This window comes from Primulina eburnea, chromosome 8 (assembly GCF_022965805.1).
Source record: "Primulina eburnea isolate SZY01 chromosome 8, ASM2296580v1, whole genome shotgun sequence".
NCBI lineage: Eukaryota > Viridiplantae > Streptophyta > Magnoliopsida > Lamiales > Gesneriaceae > Primulina > Primulina eburnea.
The window spans coordinates 34,752,324-34,776,786 of NC_133108.1; the positions used below are offsets into that span (position 1 = coordinate 34,752,324).

The following is a 24,463-nucleotide window of genomic DNA, read 5'->3' on the forward strand; positions in this document are numbered from 1 at the left end:
GGTCATCCTGGGGCATCATCATTAATATTGTTTTTGGGACGGATTCGGGGATGATAAAGATATCCACATACTTGTTCCGAACTATTTCGATGATTTTTTAAAATCTTTGAACCCGAAAAAATCGAAGATCTCCGCCCTCGTTTCGAGTTTTTCCAACTCGTGTGAAAAATTGTCATCCATGTAAATGACTCAATCGGTACATGAACATATTAACCGGTACATGTACAAATTAGTTAAAATTTTAATCGATTCCAAAAGTTGATTCCAATGATGCAATTGATGTCGTATATATATGATTGTATAAAATCTTACTTATATATAATATATATTTATTGGAAACAACAAATTATAATATAATTTTAATAAAAACATGGTAGAAAATGGTCAAATACACGTTAAATATTTGTGTGGTCAATCTTTAACTCTATGTTTTACGGTCTAACAAAGTAGCACATTTACATAATATAATATACTAATAATATTATTCAAAATTAAATATTTCATTATTTCAGCATGTAAATTAAATTTCCGATTGCGTCTTAACTGATTAATGTAAAAAAAATATTATTTCTCATGAGCATGTCTCATTATTCAGCAATTATTGCAATATTCATTGATTGTTCCTGAAGAAAATTTTCACGAATAGAATATAATTTAATATTCTGTTTCAGCTCAAAGAAAACAAAAGCACTTGTTTCGGGGAAAAAAAAATTAAATACCACGGTTCTTGAGTAGAAAACTGTGGACAAATTTATTTTATTTTAATTAATTTCCCTTCAGATTGGAGCACCGCAAAGTTCAAGGTTGGTGGGACTGGTGGAGGACTGAAGGTGGTTGGGTAGGTAGTACTCCATTTCTGATTCTATGCATCCCCCATTTCGGTAGCGTAATTCCAAAGAGTGTCGCCCATTTTCAGTCACTATTTTTAATTTTTGGTCTGAAGTAAGGTATCTTTCTCCTGGGAAAAAGCCGTTCTCGGGACCTTAATTAATATATAATCACCATTAATTACTATATAATCACCAACCCATTTCATATTTTCTCTGGTTTTTGCTGCTATATATATGCGTTAGGATTTACGTTTCTTGAATGAAGATTATATTCATTGGGTGAATTTTTTACCTGTCTGAAAAATCTAGGTATTCTAATTGTTTGGGGCCATGGATTTCCTGGCAACATCAGAAGGCCAATTATTTGTTGGTGTCGCTGTTGGTCTAGTTGCTGTTGGGGTTGCATATTTCTTGTTATCCCCCAAGAAGCCAAAAGGTTAGGTGATTTAAATGGCGATAGAACATATGTGTATATTTTTGTGTTTTATTTATGAGGTGTCTGGGTTTTTTTAAGTCCGGTAACTTGCTTGGGGATTAAAAGTATTCCTTTTGATTTGTTTGATCTTCTTTGAGCCTAAAGATTCAATTTTTCCAAGTTATGGACACGTTCCTCGTTAAAATATAACATATCTCCCATCATCTGAAACTTTTTTGGTGCTAGCGGTTTTTTGTATCCCTGTACTCGTAGTTGAAATCGAACCTTACATGATATGGTGCTCATTTCTGGAGCACCACGTTTAGATCTTGGATGTTTGTTTAATTGTATAATTTGATTGGTGTCTCCAACATTTAGATATTTGGGACTATTGGCTTCTAAAACTCTGCAAATTCAACGTCTTCTCTATTATTTGGGGTAATGGGGTGTTCTATTATTGATACTTTATATCTACCAATTCAAATATGGTAAAATTTCTTTAGGATGATCGGGGACATATTTGAATGCATATTTGTCTTTATTTTGACTTGGTATCTTTGTGCGTGACAGTGTGCTTGGATCCTGATAATTTCAAGGAGTTTAAGCTTGTCAAGAAAACACAAATCAGCCATAATGTGGCGACATTCAAATTTGCCCTTCCTTCGCCCTCGTCTGTCATGGGCCTTCCCATTGGAAAACACATCAGCTGCAGGTATCTTGTGGCAGAATCTAAATAAATGATCATTTTATTATATTGTTATGTATTTGTGGCGCGTAAGTCCCATCTTTTTTTAGTTAGAACAAGAAGCAAAATTTGATTTGGTTATTTCACGCATTCAAATTTATGTCCTATTTTTGTTTTAGGGGTAAGGATAGTCAAGGTGAAGAGGTCATCAAACCACACACTCCGACTACTTTGGATTCTGATGTTGGATATTTTGAGTTAGTTATAAAGGTGGATTCCCTATTTTTTGCCTGCCCTTCTTTTATTTTCCATTGATGAAGAAATGATAATCTATCGTTGTATTTCTGCTGGCTCACTAGTTTTTTTTTTTATTTGTAAGGATGTATCCTCAAGGAAGAATGTCACACCATTTCCGAGAAATGCGTGAAGGTGATTATCTCTCTGTGAAAGGACCAAAGGTACATTCTTTATCAATATGCTTTCTTTAACCCTAAGAGGTAACATTAAATCTTTGAAGAATGAAATGAAAAATTAAAGAAAAAAGTTTGTTGGTCTCATATCACGCCTGAAAGTCTAAGTTGTTGCAGTAAAGGGATTGCGCAAGGCCTAAGAAATTTCACATCCTTTTCTCCCTCTATTTTTGGTACACATGGTTTTACATTTGTCTTTGACTCATATTTCTCTAGGTTGAATGTTTGACATGCGCGAGATACTGAATTTAGATTCACGACAGCCATTCTAAACAGTCAATAATCAATAAATCATTGATGAATCCGTAGCTAACTTCGAATTGTGGTATTCGACTGGCTTAGTTTTTGTATTCACATGTTTCTTTCTTTCTTTTTTTCTTTTGAATGTGGTATCACATTGTCTTGGTTACTTTTTTTTATACATGCAATTGGTTCCACATATACATGCTTCAAACCTCCTAGTTGAATTGAGAAGCTCTTTTTTATACGGTCGATTCAATTATAAACCAGGCCAGGTGAGAGCGTTTGGAATGCTTGCTGGAGGCTCTGGACTTACACCAATGTTCCAGGTAAACTCCTCAGTATTAAGAATCTTCTTTTTATTTCTTTCTTTAGATATAATGATAAGATGAAATTTTACATTTTTCTTTTCATTTTTTTGGTTTAGGTTACTCGAGCAATTCTTGAAAACCCCACCGACAGAACGAAAGTGCATCTAATTTATGCTAATGTTACCTTAGAGGACATTTTGCTGAAGGTAATTTCTGAATCTCAATGTACTGTCCATTTGAATTCTGCATGCAAGTGAAGTTTGTAAATTTACCGACCCTTTCCAGCAAGGGTGTAAAAGCAATGCTAATTAAACCTTCATGGCATTTTTATTGTAATGCTGACCAAACCTTTAAGGTGTAATTGTAATCCTCAAACCTGATGGTTTGTGTTTGTATCTAGACAAAAACTTGTAGGGAGTTTGTTTGTGTTATAAGTGTTGGAATAAGTATAAGAATTTCAATTTGTGTTTGATAAGGTATTTTTGTGCTTCTTGGTCGCAGGATAAGTTGGATAGCCTTGCTAAAAATTACCCCGACAGTTTCAAAGTTTACTAAATCCTTAATCAGGTAAATAAATTGAATGTTTCTATATGCTATTTATTGAGGAATTTCGAATATTTACTTTCTACTTGGATTTGATTTGCGATTCTCAATGTGACTTCTTTCGTCTTCTTTGTGATTGTAATCGCTAACAAACTAAGCCATTTGTTAACAACTCCACGTTTGGCTGTAGAAAGTTGCAAGAGCTAACTGAATAAAGTGTTGTCAGCACTTTGTTCTTTCATATATAATCCGTTGCAATCCATATTGCGATGATTTCTCCGCTGGAAGCTATTCCTCCAATAGGATTTAAAAGGTTTGCTCGATTGAGTGGTCAAACTGGACAATTCCTCGATCTGTTTTAGCTTCTTGGTTTTTGCTGTTTTTCTGGAAAGTAATTAAAAGAAGCTTCGGATTTGGGAATTTTTGTTACTAACATCACTAACCCCAAATGAAATTCGATTTCTTAAAATTTTGATTTTGTCCTCTAAAACATGAATTGCTATGCTGCTTTTTTACCTACCTAAATAGCTATATTTCTTGGTTGGTGATGCGATCCTGGTGAAATGGGTGAGCCGGGTCGGGAGCTCCACCGGATCTGCTATCAATATAATGATGTGAATAAGAGCAATGAGATATATCTCCGTAATATGGCTTCAGCTGTAACCTGCACACAATGAAAGGAACTCGTGAATGGGCGCCGGAGGGGTGTCCGGCGTGACCACTCCGATGCCTAAGTCAGCAGGGTACTCAAGCAAGAAAACCAATGTAGCCAAGTGATGGCTGTGATATTGGTGTAAATGAATGAATCTAAATGTAAAGAGAGAACCTGATATTTATAGTAGAAAAAGTAATGATGACCTCGTTCTCCGTGCTACCTAGCTACTAATTATAGTAGGACGGCTGAGCACACCCTATATTCTGACATGTCAACTCATCGGCACGGTGTCAGAGATGGGACAGTCGCCCACATCCTATTCTGCTAGTATACTCGAGTGCGGTGCTCATATCGAGGTGGCCGGGTAGAATGCCTCCCTGGAGATTTATACAAGAGCCCGGGCCTATGACTGCCCGGAGAGTCGAGCATGGGCTTGCACCTGCCCGGCTCCAGAAGAATCCACCTGCAGCAAATCGAGGTCATTATTACTTCTCCTACTATAAATACCAGGTTCTCTCTTTACATTTAGATTCATTCATTTACACCAATATCACAGCCATCACTTGGCTACATTGGTTTTCTTGCTTGAGTACCCTGCTGACTTAGGCATCGGAGTGGTCACGCCGGACACCCCTCCGGCGCCCATTCACGAGTTCCTTTCATTGTGTGCAGGTTACAGCTGAAGCCATATTACGGAGATATATCTCATTGCTCTTATTCCCATCATTATATTGATAGCAGATCCGGTGGAGCTCCCGACCCGGCTCACCCATTTCACCAGGATCGCATCATTGGCGCCGTCTGTGGGAAACTTGAGCTCAAGACGTAGATATGGTTTCCATTCGAAGCAAGTCCGACCTTGCTCGGCACCACAGTAAGCCCAACTCTCCTTGGCAAACATAGAAGTCCGACCAGCTCGGCATTCAGATCTTATATGTGGATTTTATATGAGCTCGAAGCTCAGCAGCTATTCTGGATTGGCGTGGAAGAGCATTTGCAATGCACTCAGTAGCATACAGCTGTGAGAAGCAGATTATCTTAAGTCCGGGAGATACGAGGCCCCGGCACATTCTCTTAAGTCCGGGAGATACGAGGCCCCGGCATATTCTCTTAAGTCTCGGAGGTACGAAGGCCAGGGCTCCGCACCCTGGTTATCTATTAAGTCCAGGGATCCGTACCCTGGCTCGGGGCTCCGTACCCCGACCATTCATGAAGGCCCAGGCTCCGCGCCTTGGTTATTTATAAGCCCAGGGTTCTCAAACCTGGCTCGGGGCTTCGTACCTCGACCATTGATGAAGGCCAGGGCTCCGCACCCTGGTTATCTATTAAATCCAGGGATCCATACCCTGGCTCGGGGCTCCGTACCCCGACCATTCATGAAGGCCCAGGCTCCGCGCCTTGGTTATTTATAAGCCCAGGGTTCTCAAACCTGGCTCGGGGCTTCGTACCTCGACCATTGATGAAGGCCAGGGCTCCGCACCCTGGTTATCTATTAAGTCCAGGGATCCGTACCCTGGCTCGGGGCTCCGTACCCCGACCATTCATGAAGGCCCAGGCTCCGCGCCTTGGTTATTTATAAGCCCAGGGTTCTTAAACCTGGCTCGGGGCTTCGTACCTCGACCATTGATGAAGGCCAGGGCTCCGCACCCTGGTTATCTATTAAGTCCAGGGATCCGTACCCTGGCTCGGGGCTCCGTACCTCGACCATTCATGAAGGCCCAGGCTCCGCGCCTTGGTTATTTATAAGCCCAGGGTTCTTAAACCTGGCTCGGGGCTTCGTACCTCGACCATTGATGAAGGCCAGGGCTCCGCACCCTGGTTATCTATTAAGTCCAGGGATCCGTACCCTGGCTCGGGGCTCCGTACCCCGACCATTCATGAAGGCCCAGGCTCCGCGCCTTGGTTATTTATAAGCACAGGGTTCTCAAACCTGGCTCGGGGCTTCGTACCTCGACCATTGATGAAGGCCAGGGCTCCGCACCCTGGTTATCTATTAAGTCCAGGGATCCGTACCCTGGCTCGGGGCTCCGTACCCCGACCATTCATGAAGGCCCAGGCTCCGCGCCTTGGTTATTTATAAGCCCAGGGTTCTCAAACCTGGCTCGGGGCTTCGTACCTCGACCATTGATGAAGGCCAGGGCTCCGCACCCTGGTTATCTATTAAGTCCAGGGATCCGTACCCTGGCTCGGGGCTCCGTACCCCGACCATTCATGAAGGCCCAGGCTCCGCGCCTTGGTTATTTATAAGCCCAGGGTTCTCAAACCTGGCTCGGGGCTTCGTACCTCGACCATTGATGAAGGCCAGGGCACCACACCCTGGTTATCTATTAAGTCCAGGGATCCGTACCCTGGCTCGGGGCTCCGTACCCCGACCATTAATGAAGGCCCAGGCTCCGCGCCTTGGTTATTTATAAGCCCAGGGTTCTCAAACCTGGCTCGGGGCTCCGTACCTCGACCATTTATGAAGGCCAGGGCACCACACCCTGGTTATCTATTAAGCCCAGGGCACTACACCCTGGCTCGGGGCTCCGCACCTCGACCATTCCAAGTCCCGGGACCTGCTCCCCGGCCCAAGGCTCCGCACCTTGGTTATTGATAAGCCCAGGGCACTACACCCTGGCTCGGGGCTCCGCACCTCGACCATTCCAAGTCCCGGGACCTGCTCCCCGGCCCAAGGCTCCGCACCTTGGTTATTGATAAGCCCAGGGCAGCTCGGGGCTCCGCACCTCGACCATTCCAAGTCCCGGGACCTGCTCCCCGGCCCAAGGCTCCGCACCTTGGTTATTGATAAGCCCAGGGCACTACACCCTGGCTCGGGGCTCCGCACCTCGACCATTCCAAGTCCCGGGACCTGCTCCCCGGCCCAAGGCTCCGCACCTTGGTTATTGATAAGCCCAGGGCACTACACCCTGGCTCGGGGCTCTGCACCTCGACCATTCCAAGTCCCGAGACCTGCTCCCCGGCCCAAGGCTCCGCACCTCGACCATTCCAAGTCCCGGGACCTGCTCCCCGGCCCAAGGCTCCGCACCTTGGTTATTCAGTAAGTCCGAGAGACAAAAGGCCCCGGCATCTTATCTCAAGTCCATGAGACACGAGACTCCGGCATTTCATCTCATTTCTGGGAGACATGAAGCCCCCGATGCTTTTATAGAACAAAATCGATTGTCTCTTTGGGAATCCAAGCATGACTGATCGGGACAGCGAGTATGACTCTAGCCCGACTATTTAAGGGATGTGTGATGATACCCTTGTAAGAGCCCGGGTCATGGATGACCCGGAATATCAAATGGATTCCCAAATCCGAGTAAGTCTGCAGGTGGATTCTTCTGGAGCCGGGCAGGTGCAAGCCCATGCTCGACTCTCCGGGCAGTCATAGGCCCGAGCTCTTGTATAAATCTCCAGGGAAGCATTCTACCCGAGCACCTCGATTACAGTGTCGCATTCAAGTGGTTCAGAAGATAAGATCTTGTCTCGAGAAGCGCACCCGACATAATCATATTGATGTGATACGATGGGAAAATAGGACAGCTTGACAGGAAGTCAACATCAAATGCTATGAGTGGTAGGTGTACACGCAAATCGAGGTCATTATTACTTCTCCTACTATAAATACCAGGTTCTCTCTTTACATTTAGATTCATTCATTTACACCAATATCACAGCCATCACTTGGCTACATTGGTTTTCTTGCTTGAGTACCCTGCTGACTTAGGCATCGGAGTGGTCACGCCGGACACCCCTCCGGCGCCCATTCACGAGTTCCTTTCATTGTGTGCAGGTTACAGCTGAAGCCATATTACGGAGATATATCTCATTGCTCTTATTCCCATCATTATATTGATAGCAGATCCGGTGGAGCTCCCGACCCGGCTCACCCATTTCACCAGGATCGCATCAGTTGGTATTGAACTTATGTAGCCTCCAGAAGAATGGAATGGTGGCCTGGGGTTCGTCTCGAAGGAAATGATTCAAGCTCACTGCCCTGCACCAGCCTCTGATATTCAGGTTTGGAATTCAGCCATCTTATATAAATCACCAAACGTGATGGAAGAAAATTCAAGAACTAAGTTTAACGTTCTGATTCTGCAGATTCTTAGATGTGGTCCTCCACCGATGAACAAAGCCATGGCTGGCCATCTCGAAGCTCTTGGATACACCTCCGAGATGCTATTCCAATTCTAACTTCTCCTGACATCTCGCCTTTATTTAGACGTGTTATAGTCTAATTTTTTGGGGGGAGATATACTAAATTTGCACGTTGTGCCGTTGGGATTTTGTCAACTTTTTGGACAAAAATAATTTGCGGATCAAGTAAACTTATTTATGACAATCAGAATGGTTGAATTTTCGGGGGTTATAATGTTATTGTTGAGATTGATTTGTCAACAAAAAATATCTTTACACGTGAAGGCTTCATGTATTCTGAGTTCTCGATAGATACATCTTGGGTTGTTCTCTGAAGCTATTGCTTGTCTGTCGTGTTTGGCTTCTGTCCTCCGTGTGTGTGTAATTGGATACTAACCTTATCACATTTACTTATATCAAGATTATACCTAAACAAGTTTCTTGACTTAGAAATCACACAAAATTATTAGTTTTAACAGTAGCTTAAACAGTTAATTATACCTAAACAAGTTTCTTGACTTAGAAATCACACAAAATTATTAGTTTTAACAGTAGCTTAAACAGTTAATTATTAGTTAATGAAGAAGTTAAGTGTTTGTTAGTTAGTTAGTTAGTTATAGTTAGTGGCTTTATATACATGTACGTACTGTTGTTCATTCATTGATTCAGTGAGAAATACAAGGAAATTTCCCATCTTCTCTCTTTTCTAATTCTCGTTCAATATGGTATCAGAGCAAACCGCTCAATTCTTAATCAAAGATCTCTGATCTAATCGGAGTGATTGCTGCTCGCATACTCCGACGATCTAATTGATTTCATCTCGATTCAGAATCAGAGTTGGATCAATCTGATCGTTCTTTTGCTTGAGTTTCTTCTGCAATGGCACAAGCGATCACTCATTCTGATGATTCACTGAATCCATACTACATACATCATTCCGATAGTCCAGGGCTCGTCCTCGTCTCGCAACTACTGACCGGAGATAACTTTGCCTCCTGGTATCGAGCTATGGTTATAGCTCTTTCTGTGAAGAATAAATTGGGATTTGTGGATGGGTCAGTCCTCAAGCCCGATAATTCTGATCCAAGCTTATTGATTTCATGGAAAAGAAACAACAATATGGTGATCTCGTGGATACTCAATTCTGTTTCAAAGGAAATATCAGCAAGCATTATTTTTGCAGAATTAGCCCTGGAAATTTGGCAAGACCTCAAGGATCGATTCCAGCAAAGCAACGGTCCGAGAATTTTTCAACTAAGGTGTGAGTTAATCAATCATCGCCAGGGTCAATCATTTGTAAGTATATACTTCACAAAACTTAAAACCATTTGGGAAGAACTCAACAATTTCAGGCCCCAATGTGTCTGTGGGAGTTGCTGTGAAGGGATTAGGAAACTAGAATCACATCATCAGATGGATTATGTGCTAGCATTTTTGATGGGACTCAATGAGTCTTTTTCCCAAGTAAGAAGTCAGATCCTATTGATTGATCCCCTGCCTCAGATCAACAAAGTCTTCTCTATGATCATCCAAGAAGAGAGACAACGTCAAATTGGTTCACAAATTACATCCACATATTCGACTGATGGAATGGCATTTGCAATTAAGGGAGAACCATCAAAATTCTCAAGTGCAGAACCAACAAGATTCTCAGCTGATAGCATAGGGTCTGCAGCAAAGGGTAAACCCCGATTTAATTTCAGAAGCTATCCAAAGGAACGCCCTTTCTGCACATCGTGTAACATGCATGGCCACACTCTCGATACTTGTTACAAGATACATGGTTATCCACCGGGGTTTAAGTCAAAGCCTCGACCTCAATTTCCATCCCAAACTCATCAGGTTCATCAAGTTTCAGGCACCTCAGTCTCTGAGGCAGAAACCAATGTCACTAGCCATAACAATGGACAGTTCTTCCAAAGCCTGAACAAGGATCAATATGGTCAACTCATGACCATGTTTGCCAATCACTTGTCCTCTGCCATGACAGGGCCACACGACTCGTCTAATACTTCACACTCTTCAGGTACATGTCTTTCCATTTCTGTACCACATTCTCTAATGTCATCATCCAGCTGGATAATGGATTCGGGAGCCTCAAGACATATCTGCTCAAATCCTAAAGCTTTTATCTCTATGAGACCTATACAGATTCTGTGGTTACTTTACCAAACCATACACAAGTTAGTGTTGCGTCTTGTGGCGATGTCAAGATCAATGATACTCTGATTATTCGAGATGTGTTATTCGTTCCAGAATTCAAATTCAATTTGTTTTCTGTGGGCTCATTCATTGCACATAATGAGGTAATTATAAGTTTCTTCCATGACCAGTTTGTGATCCAGGATCTCAGCCTCAAGAAGATGATTGGCAAGGGTAGAAGAGTGGAGAATCTATATGTCTTAGAAGCAGCCAAGGTCTCTGAGTTTCTCACAAACACGGTCTCAGTTCAAGATTGGCACAATCGGCTAGGACATCCTTCCAACAAGATTTTGCAGTGCTTACAAAGTCGACTTAACTGTTCAAAGGTTACTTTTGACAATATTAAACCATGCTATATCTGTCCTTTAGCTAAACAAAGAAGGTTATCTTTTGTTTCAAACCATCGCATGGCTTCTTCTCCTTTTGATTTGATACATTGTGATATCTGGGGACCTTTTAATGCATCAACCATACATAATCAACGATATTTTCTGACTCTTGTGGATGATTGCACACGATTTACTTGGGTGTTTCTCATGCAAACCAAATCTGATGCATCAATAATTTTCCCACGGTTTTACACTATGGTGGAAACTCAATTTGACAGAAAGATTAAGACCATTAGGACTGACAATGCTAAGGAGTTGGCGTTCACGGATTTAGTTCACACAAAAGGCATGATACACCAATTCTCTTGTGTGCAAAGACCAGAACAGAACTCGGTAGTTGAAAGAAAACATCAACACCTATTGAATGTGGCGAGGTCTTTGTATTTTCAATCAAAAGTTCCCATCAGACTTTGGGGAGAATGTGTTCTCACTGCAACTTTCTTGATTAATCGAACTCCTTCTCCATGGTTACAACACAAGACTCCCTATGAGCTCCTATACAAGCACACATTTGATTACTCAATTCTCAAGGTCTTTGGTTGTCTATGCTTTGCTTCCACGCTCCATGCAGCTCGACACAAGTTCCAGCCACGAGCAAGGACGTGTATCTTTCTGGGCTATCCCCCTGGAATGAAAGGTTATAAGATGTATGATGTCCATACTTCAGAGATTTTTGTATCAAGAGATGTGATGTTTCATGAGACCATCTTCCCTCTTCATTCGAGTAACATATCAGAATCTGTGGTAGATGTATTCCCTGACCTGGTGCTGCCCAAGTCAGTCCTTGAAGATGTTCCTTCTTTTGATAGTCCTCGGATTGCTCCAAGTATGAATATACCTGAGGTTCCTCAGATTTATACAGCTGAAGATCTTTCCACTCCACCCGAACCTCAATCCCCACAAGCTGATCTGCAGGTTCGAACTTCTTCCAGGATATCTCAGCCCCCGTCATACCTTCGAGACTATCACTGCAATTTGTTAACACATACTCCATATTCTGAGTCCTCAGTTGCATACCCTCTAAGCAATCATTTATCATACAATCTTCTCTCACAGCAACATAGAGCCTTTGCACTCAATGTCTCGGCACAATTCGAACCAAAATTCTATCATGAGGCTGTACAATACCCTCAATGGAGAGATGCTATGAAGGATGAAATATCGGCCCTAGAAGACAATTGCACATGGTCCGTTGTACCTTTGCCTCAGGACAAACATACCATTGTATGTCGTTGGGTTTTCAAAACCAAGTATGCATCCAATGTAACAGTTGATCGTTACAAAGCTCGTTTAGTAGCAAAAGGATACACTCAACAAGAGGGTGCTGATTTCTTTGAAACCTTTTCACCCGTTGCAAAACTTGCCACTGTCAAGATTCTTCTTGCCCTTGCTGCTGTCAATGATTGGCACTTGGTACAGCTTGATGTTAATAATGCTTTTCTCAATGGTGATTTATTTGAGGAAGTGTATATGGATTTACCACTCGGCTATGCCAAGGCTTCACAATCCAAGCCTCCCTCCAACAATCCCTTGGTTTGCAAGCTTAATAAGTCTTTATATGGCCTCAAACAAGCCTCTCGACAGTGGTATTCCAAGTTCTCTCATTCTCTCCTTAACTTTGGATTCACTCAATCCAAATCAGATTACACTTTGTTCACCAAAGGAGCAAACTCCTCTTTCATTGCATTGCTAGTATATGTCGATGATATCATCATCGTTGGCCCATCTCAGCATGTTATAAATTCACTCAAATTGTTTCTCAAAACTCAATTTAAATTGAAAGACTTGGGCCCTCTGAAGTACTTCTTAGGCTTGGAGATCGCTCGTTCCAAGGAAGGAATCTCCCTTTGTCAACGACAATACACATTGCAACTCCTAGAAGATACTGGTTTTCTTGCTGGCAAACCTACCAGTACTCCCATGGATCCCACTATGCATCTCTCTGCTGGTCAAGGAGAGTTACTTGCTGATGGTTCGATCTATAGACGTCTCATTGGTCGTCTTTTATATCTCACCATCTCACGGCCTGATATCACATATGCTGTTCATAAGTTGAGTCAATTTGTTGCTCAATCCCGTTCCGCACATTTAACTGCAGCTCATCACTTACTCAGATATCTCAAGTCATCTCCTGGCCAAGGAATCTTCTTCTCTTCCTCTTCATCAATTCAGATTAAGGCCTTTTCGGACGCTGATTGGGCATCTTGTCCTGATACTCGCCGCTCTGTCACGGGTTTTTGCGTGTTTCTTGGTGATTCTCTCGTATCTTGGAAGGCTAAAAAGCAGACCACCACTTCTCGATCTTCAGCTGAAGCCGAATATCGAGCTCTAGCAGGAACCACCAGTGAACTGGTTTGGATAATGCAGCTATTAAAGGACTTTCATGTTACCTTAACCTCTCCAGCAACTATATTTTGTGACAATCTTGCCGCCATCCACATTGCTAATAACCCCATATTCCATGAACGCACCAAACATATTGAAATCGATTGTCATTTTGTGCGGGAAAAGATAGGTGCCGGGGTAATCAAACTTTTGCCCGTTCGATCGCATCTCCAGCTCGCCGAATTGTTCACGAAGCCACTTCCTTTCTCTTCATTATCTGCTCTCATGTCCAAGATGGCTATCAAAGACATATATCGTCCATCTTGAGGGGGCGTATTAGTTTTAACAGTAGCTTAAACAGTTAATTATTAGTTAATGAAGAAGTTAAGTGTTTGTTAGTTAGTTAGTTATAGTTAGTGGCTTTATATACATGTACGTACTGTTGTTCATTCATTGATTCAGTGAGAAATACAAGGAAATTTCCCATCTTCTCTCTTTTCTAATTCTCGTTCAATAAAAATACCCTTCAAATTATATAGAGATGTGTTGTGATTGATCATTTTTCGGTTCAAAATTGGATGTTCACAACTTAAATGTGAGCTTGTAGATCCCTCGTCCATAGCCCCCCCTCCCTATAGTAAGTGTTCGAAAACTATCATTCTTCAAGTATATCTGAGTGTTTTCAAATACATACGAGAATATTAGTTTTTCACAAAAAAAAAAAAAAATTTGATGAAAGTTATCTTTAACAATCTAAAAAAGAAGTAAAAAAGAAAATTGATCTATCCCTAGATCCATAACACATCTCTCGCAATTCCCTTATTTATACCATTTTTGTAAGCAAATACATTTTTTTTACTCAAAATATTTTCGTAGATTCAAGGCACAAAAGTGTTTACAAAAATCTTATCGTTAGTAGTTACAAAAAGAACTTAATTATATGGGACAAAAATCTGTACAATCTAGCTTATGCCATTGGTGAATGCCCTGGATGGCAAGGAAATGAGCAAACAAAATTTCCGCATAAAGTTGATTAAAGGAGTCTCCAGTGAGAACTGATGGTCTCCAAAATCCAGGCAGACCACTGGAAGTGTAATGCAGTTAGAACAACAATATGAACGACATATACTTCAGCAAGGAGGGGAAGGGAACTTACCCAGAAATTGACGAGCTTTTGCACGCACAACTTCACTAAAAATAAAGGTATGCGTTTTCCAGTTGCTTTGTGAAGAGTTGAACTCCCGCCGATGACATGACACGGCTATCTTGCCGCTGGATCACCTGAGGAAAGGCTGTTAATCACAAACATGACCATTTGAAAAGGGGTCGGAGGTGAGCTCCAGTGCATCTCAAGTTAGGTACTTGTAAAAGGTGCATCCCACTAAGAACTGCAAAAAAAAAAAAAAAAACTAAATGTAATAGAAAACGAGACGATGAAACAGAAAAAAAAAAGTTACCTAAAAAGTTAAAAGGTGTATAAGTTGGCAAACCCTTCATTATGTACATTAGGTCCGAAGCCAAAAAACCGAATCGAATTGAACGGTTCGGTTAACAAAACAATTTTATTTTATTTTTGGTTTTTGGGTTGACCGAATTTTTTTTTAAAATTAATATTTTTTATTTATAGTTATTAAATAGCTTTTTTTGAGATCAACATATGACTCGTTCAAGTTTTTCCTTGAAAAGTAATCAAGTATTTGTAAGGAAAAATATATTAAAATTTCAAATAAATGAATTAAATTTGTAATTTCAAGTAAATAAGTTTATTTATCTATTTTAAATATATAAATGATTGTTATAATATTTATTATATCAAAATGACATAATTAAAAAAATTTAAAACTACTTAAGTTATTAATTAAGTGAACCTTAGACCGGATTTTTATAACACTGAATTTAAAATATATGTGTAGATATATATCTACTACGACAATAAAAAGTATGGGATTAATTGTCCATTAATTTCACAATCGAGATTTTTTTTTCTTTCTACTGGCGATCCTGTTTGCCCCATATTCTTTACTAAATACTAGTAATTAAGAAGTATAATACAGGAATAATGTGGTTTTTAGAAAAAAAAATAGACGAATGAATAAGATTAAATTTTTTAGCATTAGCAAATTGAAAAATAAAAATAAAAATATAGATTATATGAAATGAAAGTTCATTAATTTTGATGTTAGCGTGGAGTAACACAATAGTCAGGTGAGTAAAATTTGAAAGAATATATATTTTTGACATTTTTATCTATAAATCGTTAGCAATAATTATTTTTAAGGTTATACATGAAATTCGACATCCCTGTAACTAAGTCGGAGCAAAACAGTTTTTACAACATGCTAAACTTTGTAATATAGTAAATATATAAAATAAAAGCTAAAATTTATATTGTTTTGCCTAAATTCATTGACACTAAGCTTAATGCCAGAGAGTCCGCTGGATACACCTCGCCAGGGGAAATCGAAATCACGAAAGAAAGATGCAAATGATTGGAGGTCAATTTCATCAACATTCCCACCCCTCAGTAATGTCATTTTCTGGGTGCTCGACTTTTTACCCCTTCATTGACCTTTTCTCTCTCCATCTCCTTGTCATTATTTCTCCATTTTACCAGATGTAGGTTGCTCTCTAGCTTATTTTCTTGAATGTTTTCGTTGGGTTGACCGTTTGAAACCAAATGCCATCTGGGTTTTGTTGCTTGTTGCTTTTTTCATTCGAGGAACCCTGTTTCTTGCATTGAATATCATCTCTTTTCTTTTCTACTCCGAATTACTGTTTACGCTGGAGAGCGGATTTGCTATATAAGATTCTTTATTGTGTTGGGTTATCTGCGTTGTGTCAGTGCATGCAACCTACTTTAAAATGTGATTCTTGATGAAGTGTTATACATTTGGGCATATTTCTTCCCCTTTTCCATGCGTAGATTTTCTCTGAATTTCCAGTCTTCGTAATCATAGAAATCAAGGGAGCAACGGTGTTTGAAATTTGGTTCGGTCTTGCTCCAACCTTTTTTTAATTATCGAATTTAGACTTATTGGGAATATAATGTCGAAAATGGGGTTCTTTACTCATAGATATTTGTTTCTTTTTTTCTTATTAACAGTAGCAGTGTTCGTATTATCTTGGTTGTTAGTGTTAAGGTCGACTGGCCGAACTTATTCTATAGACTGTTCCAAGTTTCTTTCCATGGCAAAAATTAATAATCTTGACGGAAATCTACCAGCCAAAGCTCCATATAATAAAGAAGCTGTGATCTTTAGTAGAAATTCAAGAAAATGTGGTTCTAGTCAGCAGATTCTCAGGGTTTTCATGTATGACTTGCCATCAGAGTTCCATTTTAATCTGTTGGGTTGGAAAGGCCGGGAAAGGGATGTTGTTTCCGGATATTCGTTCCGAGGTCCCTGACTACCCTGGTGGATTGAATTTGCAGCATAGCATAGAATATTGGCTGACTCTGGACCTCTTGAACTCTGAATTTACCAAAGACTTGGGAGGCCGCAGTGCTATTGGAGTACATAATTCTAGCGAAGCTGATGTTGTATTTGTTCCTTTCTTTTCATCCATTTGCTATAATAGGTACTCAAAGCTGAAGCCAAACCAGAAAAGGAGTACTGATAATTTATTACAGGAAAAATTGGTTACTTTTTTGACGGCTCAGGATGAATGGAAAAGATCTGGTGGAAATGATCATATCATCATTGCCCACCACCCGAATAGCCTTTTAGATGCTAGAACGAAGCTCTGGCCTGCAATATTTGTTCTTTCAGATTTCAGAAGGTATCCTCCAACTATTGCTAATGTTGAGAAAGACGTAATTGCGCCTTACAGGCATGTTGTTGGAAGTTATACAGATGATGCATCCGATTTTGATAGTCGCAAGACGTTGCTCTATTTCCAAGGGGCTATTTATCGAAAAGATGTAAGAAACCTTTGTTCCTTAGATATATGCTTGTATTTCTGAGGCAAAATACTTGTATATTTTACACGCAGCTTTGAGTATTGCAACATGTGCTGGATTTTTAAAAGTTATGTCCCATAAGATTTAGTTCTTACTGATAGGTTAAATTGTGTCTGATTAGAAACTAAAGGATATGTTTTTGTGGGTTCTTCTTGTTTGTCAATTCATACTTGGTATTTAAGTTACTAATTGACCGTGTTCGGAAGATATTTTATCATTTATGTCTTGGCTAATATGCATTATTTGTAGTTATTTTAATCCTCAGTGTTAAAAATGAATGAATCGGTGTGATATTGCCATTGTTTTTTGTTAATAGAAATATGATGATGCTTGTGGCAAATTGCCGAGTTAGTATGCTATTTTACTCATCCTTGGAACAGTTAGCTTCAGGATTTCTTTTATTGAACTACGTCAAACACTTTCTTGGCTATTTCAGGGCGGAATAATTCGTCAAGAACTGTATTACACGCTGAAAAACGAAAAGGGTGTGCACTTTGCATTTGGAAGTGTTCAAAAAGATGGTATCAAACAAGCTTCCACTGGTATGCGCTCATCCAAATTCTGCCTCAACATAGCAGGCGACACTCCGTCATCAAACCGTCTATTTGATGCCATAGCTAGCCACTGTGTACCTGTCATTATCAGCTTTGAAATTGAGCTTCCGTATGAAGATGTTCTTGACTATTCAGAATTCTGTGTGTTTGTCCGTGCATCTGATGCTCTCTAAGAAAAATTCCTACTAAACCTCGTCCGGAACATTACCAAGGCAGACTGGACCCGAATGTGGGGAAGACTAAAAGAAGTTGAAAACTTTTATAAGTTTCAGTATCCATCACAAGCAAATGATGCTGTCCAGATGATATGGCAGGCCGTTTCAAGAAAAATTCCTGCTGTCAAGCTAAAGATTCACAAGGCTGGTCGTTTTTTTTCGAGCAAAGACCCCTAGAGAAGAAGGTATCAAGTCTGTTGCTGTACCTAGAAATCTTGCTTGATTTGTTATCGGGCTTTATGGTGTCAGAGGCATAGCTCCCTCCACTTCTTTGGAGATGAAATAGCGGAGTATTAGATTTTAGTTTTATCTATTTGTTCATTCATTTAGCCAATGGGTTAATTAATTTTGTAGGTTCTAGCCTCTGGGATGACAGAGATTTCTTTGTTAAATTAATTATTGGTAAGAGCCAAGCATATCCTGCATCTTCGTCACGTTTGTCTCAAGCATTTCACTTGGTTAATCTTAACCTGTATATTGTATATTGTTCAACGCCAAAAGTCTCGTTCCAGATGGCTGAAAAATGCATTTAGGCTCTAGTTATGAATATTCATATTTTGATAAAAATTACATTTCAGAATAAAAATATATACATATAACGTATTTATCCTTCTATACATTCCAAATTTAAGCTTCAAGCTTTGAACATTTAAATTGGGTCCAGAGATGAGAATGGAAGCCAAAATCAGACATCGTGAACTACAAAGCCTCGACTCAAAGCAAGCAAATCAAATTCCACACAAAGTGAGGATGAAATAAGGCAAAAAAAATCCTCACTCCATTCGTTTTTCTCAAGTTCAACCAAACGTCTCGACGAGGAAACCTTTGTAGATGCTCATAAACTTGGCTACAAATGCTGCAAGATAAATCAAGCGAAAGAAATGAAATAAATTCAGAAATTGCTTCAGTGGTAAACTGCTAATCTCTATGTTTCTAACGTTGCTGTAGCCTGTAAGATGTTGGGTAAAACAAATAAAAAGAAATAGCGGAGAATTCTGCGGTACGGAGTCGGCTTCAAATCGTGTACGATCTACACTTCCCTTTAGGCTTTTTTGCTCTCTGTTTTGTGTAAATAAATCAGAGCAAATATCCTGTAGGATAAGATGAAGAAACTAGAAAAAACAATACACTTTGAATTTTCTAGACGCAAGATACGTAAGAAAGTTTCTTGTAACAATATTCAATCTTCGTAGAAAGAATTTCTGTAGCAAATCTAACTCAAGTTGACCCCTTTTATAAACTTCAATAATTGTTAAATTAAACATTGCAACTTTACATAAATGGCCTTTCAGAAAATGTGAAAACAATTACTTTTGAAACTGTTTTGTTTCAATACAAATACTATTTTTCATACATACATTTTCAATATATACGAATATATCTAACAATCCCCTGCCATTTCCTATATATTGAAATGCCTTCAAATAATCATTGAATATTCTTGAGAATTCATGCATCAACAAGGGTATATTTCGATTGAACCATTATCTTGGTTAATGTTCTTTATAATTACTCGATACAAATAGGTAGAGAAGCTTTTAATCACCTGTATATAAGAATACCAACATAGACAAATACACACAAATGTAAAACTTTCATTTGTCATAAACGATACATTAGGTCTAGTATCTCTATCGTTTCGTGAGTGTTTGTTGGAATCAGAATTTCAGAGTTTGACAAATTGAGCGTTTGAAGATTTCAGAACTGATCAACTCAACTGAACGTAACTGAACTGGAATGACTTGAACTGAAGTTGCCCGACTGATAATTGATGTGCTAAACAATCAAAAGCAACTGAACTGATTAAAGCTAACTGAAGCTGTGTAGCGAACTGAACTATCAGTTAAGACTGATCAGTTACACAGTCAGTTCATCGAATCAACTATAGAGTCAATTGATAAATCAACTTGACATGTCATTAGTTAAAGAGCGTAGCCAACAATCGAAAATTCGTACGAGATCAGACTGCAACTTGTAGTTTGAGCACCATATATCAGAATGCCACATTGTACGATTGTCAGAAGAATGATGACATGTCTACTCAAGAAAAATCAACGGAGATATGAAATTTAAACGCATTCAATATTACCGTTGGGAGAAAAACCTATAAATAGCCGAGAAGATCAGCTGAGAAGAAAAAAGTGACAATTAGAGAGTGACAGTTACCGAGTTAGCAAGAACAAGAACAAGCAAATCATTCTCAGTTACAAAAAGCTCAGGATTTATCATATATATTCATAGCTTTCAGGCTATATTTCGAGCACTAGCACAAGCACTTATAGTTACTATATTCGATATTTTTAGATCAGTTGTGCTTAGAAAAATATATCAGTTGCGTACTGATAAAATTGTAAAGATACTAAGAGTTTTAGTTTGGCAGTGTTTAAGACCAAACTGAAATGTGTTATTACAACTTCTGTAATTAATCAAAGTCTTTTAATGAAAATCGTATCTTTGATATAGAAGGGGTGACGTAGGAACATTTGAAGTCTCCGAACATCCATTAATCTTTGTGTTCTTTATTTCTCAAGTATTCAATCTGTCTTTCAGTTTATTTCCGCATTTTAAATTAACTGATTGACATTGACAATAAGATTATCGGATTCAGTTTATCACTAAACTAATTCACCACATCGAAAAGATTTGAAAACCGTAAAGTGCTTATTCAACCATCTTCTAAACACTTTAACTCACCCAATCGATCCTAACAAGTGGTATCAGAGCCCTATCAATCTTGTTTCTGAATACTTTCTACCTTTACAATCTGATTACCACATCTTCTTTCAATAAGATTCTCATGTTTTCAAGAGAAGAATTTGATGACTGGAAGATTAGAATGTAGGCTCATTTAGCTGCACATGATGATGACATGTGGTACGTCATAACTGACGGACTAATGAAAATATTGAAGGCAAATACAGCAGTTGCCATAACTGCTGGAGCATCCCATAGTATCGAGAAACCACGAGAAGAGTGGACAACGGAAGATAAGAGGGAAAGTCAACTTGGATAATGTGGCTAAAGATATTCCATACAAAACTTTGGACAATGTTACATCAGTAAGATCAAGATGTGAAGAACAACGAAAGAAATCTGAGAGAAACTGATCCACTTATGAGAAGGAAATGAGCAAACTAAAGAGAACAAACTCTCAGTCGCGGTACATAAATTTGACAACATCAAAATGAAGACTGGAGAGTCAATGAATGTGTACGACGAACGAGTAAGAATCATTATCAATAAACTAAATGCACTTGAGAAAGTGTATTAAAATAAAGAAGTTGTGTTGAAGGTGGTCCGAGGCCTTTCAAAAGAATGAGATGCAAAGACGATGGCTATGAGGGAATCCAAATACCTGAATAAGGTATAACTACATGACCTATTTGCTGATCTCAAAGCTTATGAGTTCGAACTGCAGACAAGAGAAGGAAAATCTTCAACATCAATAGTCACAGCTGCTCTAAGTGCCATCAAACTGGAACCAACTGGTTCAGTTGAGAAGACTGCAGAACAACTGAGTAGTGACGCGGTGTCAAATTTATGAGAAGAAATCAAAGTTCTTTCCAACGACAATATATGAAGAACAATTCAAAGGAATAGTCAAATTCTTGCCACGAATGTGGCAAGAAAACCAAAGAAAGACAGTCGACATTCAACTGAAAAAGGAAAGAAGTCAGTTGAGTTCAGAAGATGAGACAAGAATGATAAAAGATCATTCAAGAAGAAACATGAGGTTCTGCTAGCTGAAGAAAGAAAATCCAAATGACAGAGACTGACAGTGAAGAGTAAGAGTCTGAGAGCTTGAGCAGCTCCAGCGATGAAGATGAAGTAAAATGCTTAATGGCCAATGATGCAGAACAGGAATCAACCAGTGAACATGTATTTGTTCGTGCGTCGCTCGTCGTCGTTCCTTGCTTCGTCGACAGATTTTCGTGCGTTAAATATTCAAAGGCACGTCATAAATCTTATTTTTCTCATCTATCACACCATATTACATGTTTTAATTATATCTACATGAAAAACATGTGGGTTTTGTATTTATTTTCGTATTTTTGCCAACATATGCTTAAAACATGTGTTTTTGAAACCCAAAACTCTTCCTAATGATGAACAAAGGGGCTGCCATATTATGGGTACTTGAGGGGATGTTTTCCCACATGTTTAAGAGTCTTTATAAGCACAACTTAAGGCTGGAAAGTGAGAGGTAACATGCTGAACGAATTTTTGAAGTTTAGGGTAACTAGGCTTGGTTTTTGGGAGGTTCGGGAAAGGATCCGTGCATGGTGATTTCCAGGCAGGGGGCTGGGCTCATGAGGGTCCTAGCATCGAGCCATGGTGGTCCACAAAGGGCTGGAGGCTCAGGAAGGAAGAAACCGCACAGCTAGGACTCTTCCTAGCCGCGACCAAGTGTTTAAGAGGGAACAGGGCGCGTTTATGTGCATGAGCCATGGGGGCTAGTTAAAAAGGGTCCATAGGATTTATCCATGGTCCTAGATGGCTCAAGGGGAGGTTGGAGTGAAGCCTAGGAAAAGCAACGCAAGGGGAGGTCGCGCTAGGCTTCTTGGTGCAGGTGAAGGGCTGGACGGGCTAGGGATGGTTAGGCTCAGTCCAGTAGGGTCCATATGGGTCCTAGGATGGTTGGTCAAGGGCTGGTCCAATTGGTTAAGGTCTGGGTTTGAGAGTTTGAGGATGACATGGAGGGTAGGGTTCGGTCCTTATATGCATAAACTTTAGTAGCTGAGTTAGGCTTGATAATGGGTCTTGAGTGGCCTAATTTGGGTTGAATATGGGTTATTTAGGTGTTATGAAGCTTGGGTTCAAGTTTGGTGAGATTTGTTTAAGTTTCGAGTCCATACGAGTCAAAATCGGGTTGTACGTCTAAGTTTAAAAACGAATCAAGTATACACAATTGTTATCATCAAAACCAAGATTGTTTGTATTTCTCAGCCCAACAAATATCTTCTCTTGGCCTAAAAATATGTGGCCCCAATTAATTTGACCAAAATTTCAAGATGAATTTTAGCCCGCAAAATTGCACAAATCAATAATTATTTTGAATTACTTTGAACAAGTCGAACACCGTGCAAAGTGGGAGGAAATAGAGGGAAGATAGATTTTCAATTATTTAAGGTAATATTCATTTCACGTTTCAGCAAGTTTTATTTTAATTTTCATATTTTGTGAATTCCTACTATCTTGTGATACAAGATTATGTTGGGGATTTATTTATTCAATTTTCATATTAGATTCATTAGTTTTAGAGCAATATTTTCTCAGGAGATTAGAACTAACGATCAAGTTTGAGATTCACTTTCATTTGATTTTTAGATGTTAGATTTTTACGTTTTTTTTTACACAAATTGGTGCTTTTAGCGTCTAGCACCCCACATTCCATAAAAAATGTGCAAACTGGTACATTGTCTCCCATTTTCATAGAAGCTCTCAATATCTTGTACAACAGAAATCAAACACGAGTAAATATCTAATTATGTTTTCTTACCAGATGCCCCAACTCCCAATGAAACTATGGTTCTCCTTGATCGTTTCATTAGAGAAACATGCAACGACGACTCCTGCTGATATTTTGGACAGCGACCGAGTTAGATGATTTCTTTGCATTTTTTTATATCCATAATATCTAATGTTTTGTTGGTTGTTCCAATAAACTAGCTAGCGATTACTTTGTTTTTGAACTTTTTGAGGGAACATGAATTAAATCTTCCAGGTGCAATATTTTATCATTTCACATTGACATTATGTCCTATAAAATTTTAGTGCTTGATGTCGATATAATATTTCTATTCATTAGGAAGACACTGAGGTGATCCAGATTTCGAAACAAAAAGTTTCTTTAACAAAAAATAAAATGCCCTTCTCGCTTGCCAGTAAATTCCAACACCTTTACTATTCGATGATAAAAATAGATTTATCAATACCAGAAAATTTCAGGATACAGGAGGAAAAATAATTAGAGGAAATGGAATGTATATAGTACACTACATTTTAAGACAAAGTTTTAGCACTGTAATAGTTGTGATCAGTATCTCTTCTAAAAAATTTGCATCATGTTTGAATACTGCATGCATATGCTAAGAATGACAAAATTGGAAAGGAAATCAAAGCCTTTTTGCCCCTTGACCGAATTTTTGGCCATTTCCTTGATTATTTCTTGAACATCATATCCGTCCTGAAACCCTGCATCACTCTGATTCAGTTCCATGTGATGTGTTCTTGATAAAGTTGCTAGCTCTGCAACAAAATATCTGGTCCAAGCCTGTAGGAAATACAAATAATCAAATTTTTTTGCAGCAGATCAATAGAGATGAAAATGACTAATTTCTTGTGATAAAAACAAAACTTAAACTGATTTTGGGGCACAAAATTCAGCTTTTTCGAAATCCATAATCCCCTTCCTTAATATATATACACACACATATATATATACACTCTATAAATACTAGAAAAATAATTATATTAATAGAATTTTGTCTTGACTGATAAATATTATACTTATTACATCTCAAAAACTTCACCCAAAAATTAATA

The 24,463-nt window shown here is 39.2% G+C and overlaps 2 pseudogenes; both read left to right on the forward strand.

Annotated features, from left to right (window-relative positions):
• Positions 1–826: 826 nt before the first annotated feature.
• On the forward strand, positions 827–8,509 carry LOC140839433 (NADH--cytochrome b5 reductase 1-like; annotated as a pseudogene).
• A 7,127-nt stretch (positions 8,510–15,636) lies between these two features.
• On the forward strand, positions 15,637–18,386 carry LOC140839431 (probable arabinosyltransferase ARAD1; annotated as a pseudogene).
• The last annotated feature ends 6,077 nt before the right edge of the window (positions 18,387–24,463 follow it).